This window comes from Anabrus simplex, chromosome 3 (assembly GCF_040414725.1).
Source record: "Anabrus simplex isolate iqAnaSimp1 chromosome 3, ASM4041472v1, whole genome shotgun sequence".
Taxonomy (NCBI): Eukaryota; Metazoa; Arthropoda; class Insecta; order Orthoptera; family Tettigoniidae; genus Anabrus; species Anabrus simplex.
Window position 1 is genome coordinate 459891090 of NC_090267.1, and position 16622 is coordinate 459907711.

Here is a 16622-nt window from a genome sequence, read left to right on the forward strand (position 1 = left end):
ACAAAACTCCCTAGTGCCTTGCGTGTCACTGCTGTTTAACTTTCTAAATGTAAATACATTCTAACTGGAAGAGAGCTTTGCTGAGAGTGTCGTTTTCCCGATTTAGCAAGTGGCGTGCCAATTCGTCTTCTTTAAGCAGCTGCATATATCAATACACTTAGATGATTTATTTTTATTAACAAATTACGTATTATTAATATTCTGCCTCTCAGCATCAGGTCTACCAGCTAAGTCACTTTCTGTACACATTTCTTGATTCTTGCTTGCGATGTGTCCATACCATATTAGGGTTTTGTTCTGAATGGTTACGCTCTGCGAATTCCACCTCTGAGAACAAGTGCGACTTGCGGATGATACATGACAAGTGATGCTGTTCTAGCATGCAACTTTAGATGAAACCAACTATGTAGGAATCACCAAGTGGACTCGTAGGACATGAGTGACACAAGACACGTCACGACACTTTTAGATGCCATGTTTACATCCGTTTTAGTGGTTAAGTATGAGTATTTCTTACTTGTTTCTGCAAGTCCCTGTACATCTAGCTATCTCTGTGATTCAGTGGTAGAGTACAGACCAATGGATCCCAAGAATGGCAGTTCAAACCCGTCGGAGTTAGTCGTATTCTTCAATGGCAGAAAAATGTTAATTCGGCACTCCAAGTCTTACGGTGTCAGCGTGTAAGAGATCTCTGGTGACATATTTGGTGTTTAACCGACAAAATTCATTAAATCTCGCCCATAGGCGCCCAAGAGAGATTCAATTTACTCTTCCATCTAGTAGGAACGTCGAAATTGAATGAGCAGCCAGATAGGGTCAAGTTGAAAAAATCCTGCACATTGTAGAGGCAGCCATACGATTTTTTATTATTCTTATTCTTATACTTATTCTTATTCTTATTCTTATTCTTATTCTTATTCTTATTAATCTGTTTACCCTCAAGGGTTGGTTTTCCCTCAGACTCAGCGAGGGATCCCAACTCCACTGCCTCGGGGGCAGTGTCCTGGAGCTTCAGAGTTTGGGTCGTGGGATGAAACTGGGGAGGAGGACCAGTACATCGCCCAGGCTGCCGCACCTGCTATGCTGAACAGGGGCCTTGTGGAGGGATAGGAAGACTGGAAGGGATAGACAAGGAAGAGGGAAGGACTCTGCCGTAGACTTCAGTTAGAAACCATCCCGGCATTTGCCTCGAGGAGAAGTGCGAAACCACGGAAACCACATCGAGGATGGCTGAGGTGGGAATCGAACCCGCCTCTACTCAGTTGACCTTTCGTGGCTGAGTGGACACCTTTCCAGCCCTCGTACAACTTTTCAAATTTCGTGACAGAGCCGGGAACCGAACCCGGGCCTTTGGGGATGGTAGCTAATCACGCTAACCACTACACCACAGAGGCCGACATTTATTATTATTATTATTATTATTATTATTATTATTATTATTATTATTAGCGTATATTTAACGATATAAAATAACCTAAGCTTCGATACTAATTTCGTAACTTTTGGCGAGTAGTATCCGTGTATTTATCATCTTCTTGCGCATTCTGTAAAGTGACTAAACAAGTTCAGGATATATACTGAATAATAAAAAATTGTATTAACCTGCTGAAGACACGATATTTACGAAGGCCTAGGTCACCTTGGCGGCAGTATAGCCTACCCAATACTGCCATATACCGTGTTATTCGTTATTAAGAAGAATTAAATTTTAAAAACTCCAGAACATCATCATATTTCAAGGAAGACATGTTGCTAGTTTCTGACTGAACAGTTCAGTGGACGTTAAGTCAAATACAACCTACGCCACTGTCAAGAAGGTGTCATATCGGTTGGCGCCCTGCCTCATTTTGCTTGCTCCATTTCACACGCTCACGCCTGGTTCCGTTCACACCGAAGAGATTTCATATCTGAGGTGGTCACTCTCTCTTTAAGAGCATAGCAGGGTTTTCAGCACAATGTGTAGTTAATAATAATAATAATAATAATAATAATAATAATAATAATAATAATAATAATAATAATAATAATAATGATCGTGCCTTTACTGGCAAGATGTAGTGTTTACAGTGCACTATGTCTCCTGGTATGGGCTAGAGCAATTTTGTTACTTTCGTTGGCTTGTCTCAGCTTTATCCTTGGCTTTGACAAAATGAAAGTGACTGAGGTAGGAGTGTTGCTAGTAATGCCATTCCTTCTGCAGCCAGTCCCTGCTATGAATGGTGTGAAAATATTGCTCATAGGGTCGGTTGGTGCATGCATTTCAGTGGGCTTGACAGACTGATATGTAATAGCAACTTCTGGCTCGGTGAGGAAAGCAACGTGAAACTACCTCACTCCTTATTTCCCTAGTACGCCTCTTCAGTGATGCCCAGGCCATCTATGACAGCTGATGGCGGAGCTGTTGAGGATCCAACCAGCCTTCCGGCTGACGACTAAACATACATACATTAATAATAATAATAATAATAATAATGTGGACTCAACTACCGTGTGCAAAATTAAGAATGCCTGCGTGTCAATATCGACGTTCTATTTTTCGCTACCAAATGGCAGAGTGAACCGGTCGTGTCTGGGGTAAACTGCGGTAGAGTTTGATGTAATTTCGTCGGGTAAACACCAAACGTGTCCGACTCTTTGGCAGAATGGTTAGCGTTGAGGCCTTAGATTGAAAGGATTCTGGGTTCGATTCCCGGCGATGTCGGGGATTTTAAACGTGTGTGATTAATTCTTCTGCCTCGGGGAATGGTCGTTTGTGTTTTTCCCAACACTTTCCTTTTTATATTCAGACAACACACTACATTGCCAACCACCACAAAAACACTCAATAGTGGTTACATCCCTCCATATATCGTTGACGTCAGGAAGGGCATCCGGCCATAAAATAGGGCCAAATCCACATGTGCGACACAGTTCGCACTCGCAACCTCACAATGTGTGGGAACAATCGATAGAAGGAAAAGAAACACCAATTTGTCACGAAATATATTTTACACACTGTCATTGTACGACATGGAGTGTCGAATGGAACTTTTTCCTACCCTTCGAAAGTCCGATTGCCTCTGCTGGGTTTGCACCCATGGTCCTCGGATGCTGAGTTCGATACACTACAACTGATCTAGGTGGGCGTACGTAAGAAAGCTGTTGTAGATTAATATCTAGGTTTCCTCAGAGACTTGTTTCATATTCGAACTATTTAATTAAAATTATTTTTACAACAAGAAGACTTCGAATTCCAGGGCGTAAGCATAAAATAATGTCTGTGAAGCTCAACAGAATGTGCAAGTAGGCCGCCAGGTGGTACGGCGTTGATTTCAAATGGAGTGGAGCGGGTTTGTGTACTACTGCCAAGTGTTCGGGGACCGTCTGACCTATCTTCAGTTTAGCCTACATAATATGTTTTACTTCAGTCATTGAACACAATTAACACATTTGTTGTAGGGAGAAGCATGAAAAACAGAATTTCCTACTATGATATTTCATAGAAATTTTGTTTAATCGGTACCAATACTTCTCCAATTATTCCTATCGTTACATCGTTGCCGTAAAGCTGTTGTGGAGACTATATTGAGATTTAAATTCTGAAGTATATTAATTAGGTACGCCTCTGTGGTGTAGTGGTTAGTGTGATTAGCTGCCGCCCCCGGAGGCCTGGGTTCGATTCCAGGCTCTGCCACGAAATTTGAGGAGTGGTTCTAGGGCTGGAACGGGGTCCACTCAGCCTCGGGAGGTCAAATGAGTAGAGGGGGTTCGATTCCCTCCTCAGCATTCTCGAAGTGGTTTTACGTGGTTTCCCCACTTCTCCTCCAGGCAAATGCTGGGATGGTACCTAACTTACGGCTACGGCCTCTTCCTTCCCTCTTCCTTGTCTATCCCTTCCAATCCTCCCATCCCCCGGCAAGGCCCTGTTCAGCACAGCAGGTGAGGCCGCCTGGGTGAGGTACTGGTCATTCTTACCAGTTGTATCCCAGATCCAAAGGCTCATTCTCCAGGACACTGCCCTTGAGGCGGTAGATGTGGAATCCCTCGCTGAGTCCGAGGGAAAAACCAACCCTGGAGGGTAAACAGATTAAGAAAGAAAGAAATTATATTACTTAGATACTGAAGTGAACATATTCCTACTTGTACCTTTGTCTATAGTGAATACGGAAATCTGCAGCGATCTGAATTCGGAGAAAAAGACAACTTGAAGTCACATTGTAAATTGGCGAACAATGTGTAGCTACGCAGACACTCACACACACACATATATATATATATACAGGGTGAAGCGTAATTCGCGCACTCGGGCGTCGCAGCGCGACTCCTCATATGCCAGCAATAAAAAAATGTCTCTTACAAAATTTCGTCTTGCGAGTATATCCGGCAGAAAAACGACGTTGAAGAGTAGCAATCTGGCAACACTGTAACCACATGTATGGTAACTACCTCTGTCAACAGCAGTTAGGCGTACTGTACAGTTGGTGCAGTGGATAGAGTTTTGGGTTACCATGCAGGAGGTCGAGTGGTCTACCCTGGGTTCAGGCGTATGTTTTTTCTTTCGTAAATGTAGTCCAGGTTGTATGGTATCTGGCATCTTAATCGTCAACAGCGATTGCAGTGGGTGCTCTAGAAACCATTTGCACTTACATACTACGATCCTAGAAGTGGACGTTAGCGGCCGATGTCCTCCGACGTTAGGCCCCTTAAAACAACAAGCATCATCATCATCAGAAATGGACGAACAATCGTTTTCATTGGTCAGCTTTGAAAGGCGCCCTTTCCACGTCGTGAGCGTGAATTTATTCGCACCACTTCATCTACTAGATGTGAAACCTGTTTGTTTCAGCTGTTTATTTCTTATTAGTCTAACCAGGTATTTGTTGTTTCAGCGTTACAAAATGTTGTAAATGTAGGACACATGTCACCTCAGAAACGGTGTCTTACCGTATTACAGTAGGTAATGTCAGTTGGAAATTAGCAAATAAAAAATACGCCTCAACCCAGGATCGAACCATCGACCTCCTGCATGCCAACCAAAGACTCTACCCAATGCACCAACTGTACAGCACGACGTGAATGTGCTGACAGCGGTAGTTACCCTACATATGGTTACAGTGTTGCCAGATTGCTACTCTTCAACGTCCGTTTTCTACCGGATATACTCGCAAGACGAAATTTTGTAAGAGACATTTTTTTATTGCTGGCATGTGAGGAGTCGCGCTGCGACGCCCGAGTGCGCGAATTACGCTTCACCCTGTATATATTCAAAGAACATTAGTTCACAAACCGTCCGGCTCCGTGGTTAAATGGTTAGCGTGCTGGCCATTGGTCACAGGAGTCTCGGGTTCGATTACCGGCACGGTCCGAAATTTTAACCATAATTGGTTAATTCCTCTCACACGGGGACTGGGTGTATGTGCCTTCTTCATCATCGTTTCATCCTCATCACGACGCGCAGTTCGCCTACGGTGGACAAATTTAAAGACTTGCACTAGGCCTCTCCGATGGGCACACGACATTTTATTTCAGTTCACAAACCATGAATGACTACAAGGAACCTGAACTTTTACAATTTAGACCATGATAACCGATAATTTGAAATATATTTTTGAGTTTAACTTGAAAGATTTTTCAGTCTGTCGAACACACACACGCGATAAATATTACACTAAAACATATTTGTAAAATCACATTATTAAACAGGGAATAAGAACAGTGTGCTTTTTGCAGATATGTTTTAGGGTAATATTCATATTTAACATCTGTGTTCGACAGACTGAAAAGTCTTTTAATTTATATTTGACTGAGTCGACAATGGATAGTATGGATGGCTTCCACTTTAAGAAAATATTGTAAAGGAAGAAAACACTAAATGACTAATCATTTAGGAGTAGTATGAATGGTGATGTCCGCCTCTGTGGTGTATTGGTTAGCTTGATTAGCTGCCACCCCCGGAGGCCCGGGTTCGATTCCCGGCTCTGCCACGAAATTTGAAAAGTGGTACGAAGGTTGGAACGGGGTCCACTCAGCCTCGGAAGGTCAGCTGAGTAGAGGTGGGTTCGATTCCCACCTCAGCCATCTTGGAAGTGGTTTTCCGTAGTTTCCCACTTCTCCTCCAGGCAAATGCCGGGATGGTATCTAACTTAAGGCCACGGCCGCTTCTTTCTTCTTCCTTGTCTATCCCTTCCAATCTTCCCATCCCCCAGCAAGGCCCCTGTTCAACATACTAGGTGAGGCCACCTTGGCGAGATACTGGTCATTCTCCCCAGTTGTATCCCCCGGCCCAATGTCTCACGCTCCAGGACACTCCCCTTGAGGCGGTAGAGGTGGGATTCCTTGCTGAGTCCGAGGGGAAAACCAACTCTGGAGGGTAAACAGATTAAGAGAGAGAGGTGAATGGCGATTTAAAGTAATTGCTGAAGCTTTTAAAATATCCACTATAACATTTTACAGAGTCGTGTTCTGGATTCCAAGCTTTTTCAAGAGTTCCGAATAGCAAACCCATCACGGTCAATTTTTCAGGGAGAATGTTTTGATATGAGATACATGCTTTTCTTTTCCTGGTCATCTTCCTTGGCTTGGGTTAAGTCCCTTTCAACCCGGATGGTTGGATCATGAATAACAGTTGTTCGAGTCTGCAAGTGATTGGCAATAATATCTGCTCTTCTCTTGGACCCCGTGGTTTTTTTTTTTTTTTTTGCTATTTACTTTACGTCGCACTGACACAGAATGACCTATGACGACGATGCGATAGGAAAGGCCTAGGAATGGGAAGGAAGTGGCCGTGGCCTTAATTAAGGTACAGCCCCAGCATTTGCCTGGTGTGAAAATGGGAAACCACGGAAGACCATCTTCAGGGCTGCTGACAGTGGGGCTCGAACCCACTATCTCCCGATTACTGGATACTGGCCGCACCTAAGCGACTGAAACTATCGAGCTTGGTGGACCCCGTGGAAGGGACAGAGTGATCTTATTCACAAACTTTTTACTTCAACTGTCTCAGTGTAGCGGCTAAGGTTGTTCTCACTCCGTGATGGTGGGTGTTCCTTAACAATTCTCCTTTGACCAAGAATTTCATTTTTGTCACAGTCTGCATGACGGCAGCAGATTGTACTTGTAACTGATCGACCCGCTGAGATGTTGCACGACATTTTGAGATAATTTTCCCATTTGGAGTTCGATAGTCATATCCGGTTACTTATCCAGAAGTTTCCTTTAAAGTGATCGGCATAAACTTCAACATATTCTCCCCCTTTAAGTGTGTAACGTCCAAGTGTGGAAGCTTTGTTCCCGTAGTAGTTTAGGAATTCGCCGAACAGTCAGTCGATTATTAGTTTCACCATTACATAACTTCTCCAATACTGACATCTTTTCTGCCCGTACGTCTGTGATAGCATAAAGCTGATCATCTCTAACACGAAGAAGACGGCTGCAGATATAGAAGTTTTGTATAGGAGGTTCTCACTTGGCTCTCGTAAGACCTGAGTCTTGGAAATTATTTAGAGCACAGATCATCCCACATGGACAGTCATGAAAGAGACCATTTTTTTTTACTGCTCCTCTTATCAATAGACTCCGGACTTTTATGCGGTAATAGTTTATAATGCAAACTAATTCGGTTATTAGAAAGTGTCGTACCGGGCGAGTTGGCCGTGCGCGTAGAGGCGCGCGACTGTGAGCTTGCATCCGGGAGATAGTAGGTTCGAATCCCACTATCGGCAGCCCTGAAGATGGTTTTCCGTGGTTTCCCATTTTCACACCAGGCAAATGCTGGGGCTGTACCTTAATTAAGGCCACGGCCGCTTCCTTCCAACTCCTAGGCCTTTCCTATCCCATCGTCGCCATAAGACCTATCTGTGTCGGTGCGACGTAAAGCCCCTAGCAAAGAAAAAAGAAAGTGTCGTCCAGACCGCTCTTCCGTAATGTAGCAAAAATGACATAAATTCTAGGGGTTCTGATGAACTGAACCCCTAATGTTTATGCAAATCTCATAACAGAACCGTTGTGCAGATTAGACTATACTTAGAAATATTTAAATTCTTTAGGACTTTTCAATCGAGAAATTACCAGCGTTTTGCCCAAGTGTAGCAGGCTCTACTGTACTTATAAGTTTATCTACATCCTCCCGAAAGCTATTTCTGATACTTTTACCAATATTTAAAAACATGCTGATAAACTCCCCCGACTTTATTGAGAACCGAGGCGATTCTACGTTCATAAGAAGAGCCTCTAGTAGTTTGCTGGCCGTATTTTGATTTCCTTCTTTTAACGAAAATGTAGCAAGTAGATCATTTCAAGTATTTAGAATGTACATTCTCCCGGGATGGTGTAGTACACTATGTGAAACTGAGTCAAGATGCACCGAAGCTAATGCAATCAACTTGAATTTGCGAGCAACGGTGTTCTGTAAGGAAGAAGTCAACTTCCGAACGACTCTGTCTTTATACTGGTCTGACTTTAATGTACGTGAGTGAAAGCTGGGTGGAAGCAGCGAAAAATATTGCAGAGATCAATGGCAGGATGGTACTTCAAATGAGGAGATAAAGACTGTGTTAGGAATGAGCTCGATTGATGAATCTGTACGTATAAACCGACTTCAGTGGTGGGATCGTGTGAGGCGAATGGGGGAGAGTATGTTGCAATGGTGAATAAAGGATTTGGCCATAGGGGGTAAGAGGAGTAGAGGGAGACCAAGGTGACGATTGTTAGACTCAGCTTTTAATTATTAATAGATAAAAGATATGGAACTAAACGAGGCTACAGATCTAGTTGAAAATAGAGGGTTGTGGAGACGCGGAAATAATTCAGACCGCTGAAAGATATAAATATTTACAGGGTTTATCTAAATTATACCGACAAAAAATCAAGAATCCTCTTCGTGTTATATGAAGAAATAGAGCGCAATCGAATTGGCGGAGAAAATTCTTCTTTTCGAATAAATAAGGTTACTTTGTTAATTCAGTACGAATTGATGAACTGTGTCAGAGAGCAAACCGCTGCCCGCTGCTGTGCTTTGCCATTCGATTACGCATTACAATGTACACTTCGTATCTAGAACACAAAAAGTCATAGTTATCTGGGACAGTGATTTATTTAGGTTTAGTACTGTAAGGAGTATGAAAAGTGCGAGTAAGGCACTGAGAATTTATATTCACCTCGGTAAAATTAAACATGGAAAACAGGAATCACTACAAAGAAAGAAATCATCATTTACGTTCAGAGTGTGACAAAAAATGAAATCATGGGTTTTGGTGCGTTATTGCTCTCAATCTGGAATCAGGAACAGGTAATGGAGAATTAACTGTCCTCATTTACGCATTTTATCGTGTCCCTCCTTTGGTGTATTTGGAAGTTTAGAACTTTTGCATCTCATCTGTATGTTGTTATCTCAAATATATAACATTGAATGAATTTTATTCTAATTTTATTTCAGGTAATACATCGGCGGTTTTACCTCCAGTGACAGTAATTCACGGGACCTATGTCTTAAGCCCGGAAAAGAAGTATAGCAGAACACCCTCTCGGTAAGTCCTATTAACCATTCTAGTAATTATTTATGACGGGAGATCATGAAGGTGTACGTAAGAGTATTATAAAAGTGATTTTACTGTAATTCGACAATCAACGTGCATATTAGCAACTCCTCTGCGTCACACATTTTCCCATTTGATGAATGATGGGTAGAGTGTGGTAATATCTAACGTAGTTGGCCACCTCCTGTAATGTAGAGGACAAAACTGATAATACATGCAAGTTCGTCTGCGTATCGGAATAATAATAATAATAATAATAATAATAATAATAATAATAATAATAATAATAATAATAATAATAATAATAATAATAATAACTTGTAAATAGGTCAGGTAACTCGTCTTGATATGACTGTTGAATATAATAGGAATCAGTCGAGGGATGCTTAACCATTCAACACTTTATACAATGTGTAACATTTATTAAATGAAGACCAGTTTCGATTTTCTTGCAATCACCAAAAGTTCAAAACAAATAAATGATTAAATAAATAAATCAGAAAGATACCTGGATTAACACATATTTAACATAAAATTTTCCTTTAAGAAATGCTATTTATTCGGGGCGTCGACCTAGAAAGATCTTTTGCCCCTCCTGGCACCATATTTTATGAACCTGCCGCGTATTTGGAAATTGTAGAAGTGTAAAATGTTGAATGTGAGGATAGTAATGCTAAGGAGGACACATACACCCAGTCCCCAGGCCAGGAATATTAGTCATTACAATTAAAAAACCCTTACCCGGCCGGGAATCGAGCCCGGGGCTACCGGATGACAGGCGGACGCGTTGCCCAGTACACCGTGGGGCCGGACTAAAATTTGCCTTAAAGGTACACTTAAAATTGTTGACATGAGTTGTATGTCATAGAAACATGTTGAATTTTAAAGAACTTTCTTAGAGTCTAAGTCACAAATAATAGGTGTGCGTATGCGCAATATTGAGCAGAGTTATAAAATATTATACGGAAACTTGAAGGTGTGGATGTTATAAAGTTCCTACGATATTCTAGATGTAACCATGGATATAAAAGCATTTATGTTAAAAATGTTCATGTATTCGTAGTCAAATCGTCGAATGAGATAAAGAACGTGTGTCAAAAAAAATTGGCAATCAAAAAGAGTCGACGTTAAGGCAGTCGGAGGTTGTATAATGGGACTGTGTACATTTCATATTATATAAGCCAAACGCCAACACGGAAATGAAAGTTATAAATTATGATGCCTATCGTAGTTATATTGTTTTGCCTACCATTTCCAATAGTCTTATGAACATATAATATCGGTACATAATAATTGATTCGTTCATAATGTAGTTTATAACATTGACCGTTCCGGGTATCTGGATCTTAATATTTTCAAACGGTCTTGCCCGAGGTAGTTCAACATACAATTGGCCGTGGCAGAATACTGGTTCGGGTAAGCAGACAACCATTTTTGGAAAAGTTTGTTTCTGCGTCATACAGAAGTCTAGTCGACATGATACCTTCCATACTGTGCGTACGTCCATGTTTTCTCCTAGCAGAATGTAAGTTATTAGGAAAGTTCTGCCATCTGTTGAGTAGGCCTATGTTTAGAAGCTGGGAAATGTTTGAGAATCAAAGAGTATATAGCACAGAATAATATTCTTCCATGATCAGAGGAAGTGTAGGCTATACCCTCTGGCTTAACGGGTAGTAATCAAACATGGCTGAATGCAATGACTTTACTAAGTATGAAAATCACATACATCAGAATATTTATGAAAGTGTTAGTCGCTTAGCAAACTACTAACTACAGAATGTATTGCGCTGCAATTATTGGAGTGGTCATTTAATGATTTGATTTTATGATTACTCAAATTTAGCTGAATTGATAGACCTATCAAAGTCCCATGATTCACTAGCAAGTAATTCCGGAGAGAATAGGCTAAGACAAAAATGAAGAAAATCGGTCCAGTACAACGGACGAACGTATTTACCAAAGCTGCTTTTTAGGTAACTCCTTTCATATAGAGATAATAATAATAATAATAACAGCAATTATTATTATTATTATTATTATTATTATTATTATTATTATTATTATTATTATTATTATTATTAGAACAGGTATAATAAAAAATCAATATCTCGGAATGCAAAACCTAGACACTACAATACAGTGATCAAACCTGAAGCGTTATATGCCTCAGAAACCTTAATCATTGGTGGCGGATCTTTAACCAAAGACATTGAGAAACAAGAAAGGAAAATTTTACGAACAATTTTTGGCTCAGTTTGTATAGATGGAATATGGAGAAAAAATTCATCCCAGGAGATATATTGTCATTCTGAAAAAGTTTCTCATACTTTTCGGAAAAGACGATTGAAATTTTATGGACACATTATCAGAATGAACACTAACAGGCTAACTAAAAGAATTTTCAACCTGGCCCTTTCGTCTAAAACCAAGAACAGCTGGCTTCGTGAAATTGAAACAGATCTCCAGGAAATCAACATCTCAGAAGACATTGTACAGGTCAGATGTAAATTCAGAACCAAAATCGACAATCACCACTTTGAAGACAAACCCAACACCAGAGCTTCTATAACTTGGACAAAAGAACGAAGGGAGAAGCTCAGCGAGATGATGAAGAGATTTTGGGAGGAAAAGAAGGCCAACACATCAGCTACGCAAGTTCAACTGTGCTCCTGAGTAGGGCATAACGATGTAAAATAAAAAATATTATTTTAATAGTAATCATCATCATCATCATCATCATCAGACTGTTTACTACACTGTTTGTTTCACGTAGCTGTGATCTTGCATTCGAGCGATGGTGGGTACAAATCTCACTGCCGGCAGTCCTGAACATAGGCTTTCATGGTTTTGCCATTTTCACCCCAGTTTGAACCTTCATAAACGCCGCTGTTGCTTCATTCTCTGTTCCAGTCCTATCGCATCGTTATGATACGACCTTTCTGTGTGAACTCTAATACAACGAATGCAAGGTGACAGCTACGTGACGCACGTTGTTTTATAATTTATCCACTGTATCACTTGCAATGTTCTCACAGGCATTTAAAGGTATCTTACAGTGCATCCCGAAAAACGCGTTAAAAGAATTACGCCCAAAAGGTTTTCTGTATAGTATAGTGAATCTGTGATCACATACTTCAGTATACGCCCGGCTCGGTGGCTGAATGGTTACTGTGCTGACTTTTGTGCACAGGGATTCCGGGTTCGATTGTCGACAGGGTCGGGAATTTTAACCATAATTAGTTAATTTCGCTGGCACGGGAGCTGGGTGTATGTGCCGTCTTCATCATCATTTCATCCTTATCACGACGCGCAGTTCGCCTACGGGTGTCAAATCAAAAGACCTGCATCTGGCGAGCCGAACGTGTCCTCGGACACTCCCAGCTCTAAAAGCCATACGCCATTTCACATTCTTTTTTAACTTCAGTATCCTATTTCATATAATTCAGTATCTTCAGTATCGCTTCGTTTTCTGTTTCATGAATGTCTCATCTGCCTTCACTAGATACAAAAATTTCGTCCTTCCTGTATGAGCTCTCTTGTACATCTCTTGTTTTTCTCTAAAACCGAGGGGATGGTGAAACTAGAATGTTAAACTTTCCCTGCCTTTCATCACTTTATAAGATAACGTTATTCCTCAAAGGGTCAGACATCTCCATCTGTTATTAGTACAGTATTATGAGAGGATGACTATTCAATAGTTTTGTACTTTAAAACAACAACAAGAACAATTTTCGCGATTTCTGGGGACACCGAGGTGCTGGAGTTCGATCACCTTGAATTACCACTGAACTGAGCACGAATGGAACCCCCTTACTTTTTCTCAGAAAAGCCAGCCCTCTGCCATCTCTTATATTCAGTCCTACTGCTATGAAAGTGGTGGTGTTGGTGATTATTGTTTTAAGATGAAGTACATCTAGGCAACCATCCTCTATATAACAGTAATCAGAGAGAAAAAAGGGACGGGATCCGATACTTCCAAAAATGAAGGTATCGGCCAAAGGAAGATAAGGGCCACGAAGCGCGTGAAAATGAAAAACTCCCTACGCCTCCCAATCTAATACCCCAGGGGTCCGAAAAGAACAAGAATGAAAAAGTGTGTGATCAATTACTTGACACTCATCTTCAAGCTCGAATATTTTCTTAAAACAAATAAATACCGCATTCTAATTTCCATTATTTAACTTTCAACGTAGTACTTAATCCTATGTCAAGAAGTTGTTTTTGAACGCCTATACTTTCCCCTTCAATAACCATGAAATTCCAATTTCGAGTGCTCCTGTATTTATTGAAAATAGGGAGATTTAATTGTTCAGGCAACAAGCTATTTATAAAAGCACTGAGGTTCATTGACCCTTTTTATTCGGTTGTATACAATTCCTATTGTGTTCTTGGCAGCAGCTCGATGTGCTCATTTGCTCGTAAACTTGCGCTTCATTAAGTATCACTTCCCTGGATGAAGGCAACCCAACCAGCAGATCAGTTGTGCGGGAGGCGTATGTGCAGGCTGCTCCTAATTGGAAAAATCTTTACTTGGGATGGGTAACCAAGACGGAGCACTATGTGCCTTGCTTTATATGCAACCAGTATCACGCATGAGTGAACCATGTCAACTAAAATGCCTGAGTTTGCTCCAATTCGTCCGACAAGGCATGTTCGAAGCCGAATTTGTTGACAGGGAGGATGCCCTTGCAATCTATGTGGTTCATCCAGATATGACTAAGCCACAGTTAAGGGTCGGCCGATGTAGAATGGGTCCCGGTCCCCAATTGGCAATGGCTGATCCATGGTCTGACAGCTCTGCACTCCGACCTGCCAATCGAGCAGAGGAGGGGTGGCCATGGCTCTACCGTGCACCTACGCATCTGTATTTGGGAGACAGACAAGAGCCGGTCAACACCTTCGGCTGTCCTGAGAATGGCTTTTCATAGTTTCCAATTTTTCTGCTAGAAGGAGCATGAAATGAGTTTACCTATTCTGTCAGTAATTGCCAGACGTACGTTTAACATTCATGAAACGGGTGCAAGCAGCGAAAGAGACTTTAGTATAGCTAGAATGCTTTTAAGGAGTCGTAGGAGTGAGCCAGACCAGGCCAAGTAAATGACTTCTTAATTTATAACAATCTTAACAATAAATAATTAGTTTGCAATTCATTCTCAATTTGAAGCTGGAGATTTTGTACTAGCCATATCTCCTTGGATAGAAAACCTTGAACAAATAGGACTTTTACAATTAATTTCGAGGTTTATATTTAACTTGACGTGATATAATGTCTTATTAATTTTCACAGTTTATATAAAACGTTTTTGTATGGGCAGTAGCTAATGCATTAATAATGTGTATTCAGTTTCCGTATATAGAGCAGTGAAGTACGCTAGCCAGGGGGAATGCACGTGGCAGCACGTGAACTTCATTGACCATTTCTCCCAGGCCCAGCCCAGTATAGTGTAGAAAAACAACCTAAAAATATGAGTTTCACTCTTGACATTTTCATGCCCAGTCATGAGTTCACTATTGTGGCAAAAGCGTAACGTTTCGCGATACAGTATAAAGGTGTGCGAAACAAACTTAGCAGAGTACGGCTAAGCAAGGACGGGGGGTGGCACTTCTGCCTGTGACTGACATAGCGCATGAAGGAACGAGTATGAAGGGTCAAAGTCGGACGAACATAGCTTGCCTCGCCTCTGAGAAGCCAAGTTTGGTCATGGCCATACTCAGCAGATATGAACCGAGCATAGAGCGTGTTTTGCATGACACTAGAAGATATTAGGACCAGTGTAATAAAAGTATAATTCAGAAGTGATGATGATGATGATGATGATGATGATGATGATGATGATGATGATGCTTGTTGTTTAAAGGGGCCTAACATCGAGGTCATCAGCCCCTGATGGTACTAAATATGACGAAATGGAATGACAAATCATAGGTCCAAAACTCTTCACCGACCAGAATTCAAAACGCGAAGAACAAGAATGAATGGATGAACATGAATTCAAAACAATCAGTGGATGCGACCCGCAATGCCCCACATTCACAGAAACCGACGCAAAACAATAGGATCACTGACCAAGGGACCGCTGCCATAGTACAACACTGAATCGATGATGCCCGCAGTCCAAAGTGGGTCCAAAATCAAAGTTATCGGCCCTTCATAATGGTACTTATCGCTAGGAATGTAGAACCATGGTATTTGTCATGTTGCGGTACTAATCAAAAGGAGCAGAGACTCTTGGTATTCCACACATTATGGTACTACTCACAGATTATGAAATGCGACATATAATACAGATCTATGTTTTTTCTCACTTTGCGGCGCCATTTACAGGCAACGCAAACCTATGGTGTTCATCACATAAGAGTACTAACCACAGAGACCTGCACTACCCCGTGGTGTTCTTCATATAGTGGGTACTAATCACAGGCAAGGCAGAACCATGGTAGCTATCATCCCATGGTCCTGCTCATATGGTGGTACTAATCGCATGTACTGCAAAAGTCGACCGCACGGTGCCCCTGTGTGCTACTAATCACAAAGCTATTTCGTACCTAATATAGTGGTACCACGCGCAAGTAAAAGCGACCCACGATGTTCTCCGCGTGGTGGTACTAATCACAAGTAATTTCATGGTTCCAAGGCAATCATCTCTTTTGTCGCCTCTTACGACAGGCGGGGGATACCGTGGGTGTGTTCTTCGTCTGCGTCCCCCACCTACAGGGGGTTGTGTGTTTGGTCCGCGAGAGGTATTTTATTTCCCTTAAGTCCGCCGGCAAGCCGGTTAGGACCCCCTATCCGCCACCTGGGACGCGCCACGTGGGAGTATCACCTCTCCCCCTGCTACGCCAGCGCAATAGGTTCGTGGAAATTCAAAAGTTTCTATACCTAAGAAACATAATGTATCGGAATGGGGTTGTGTATTTGAGCACTTTCAGAGGTCACTGGACTAAACCGAGATCGAACTAGCCAACTGCTGCTCAGAAGTCCTTGGCCACTCAGTACCTTCTGGGTTCCGAGACTAATGAGAAGAGTTGATCATTAAACGAAGAGCTCGACAATTACACCGAAGAAATAATAGACATACCCAGGAAGGAACGTTTAACCTTTTGCACAGA

General features: G+C 41.6%; 1 long non-coding RNA gene across 1 annotated transcript in view; it reads left to right on the plus strand.

Annotated features, from left to right (window-relative positions):
* The window catches only part of LOC137499041 (uncharacterized), a 436606-nt gene that overhangs the window by 165685 nt on the left and 254299 nt on the right, over positions 1-16622 (plus strand). The window contains exon 2 of the long non-coding RNA XR_011017986.1: positions 9413-9503. This is a non-coding gene — a long non-coding RNA (uncharacterized lncRNA). The remainder of the gene's footprint in view (positions 1-9412; positions 9504-16622) is intronic.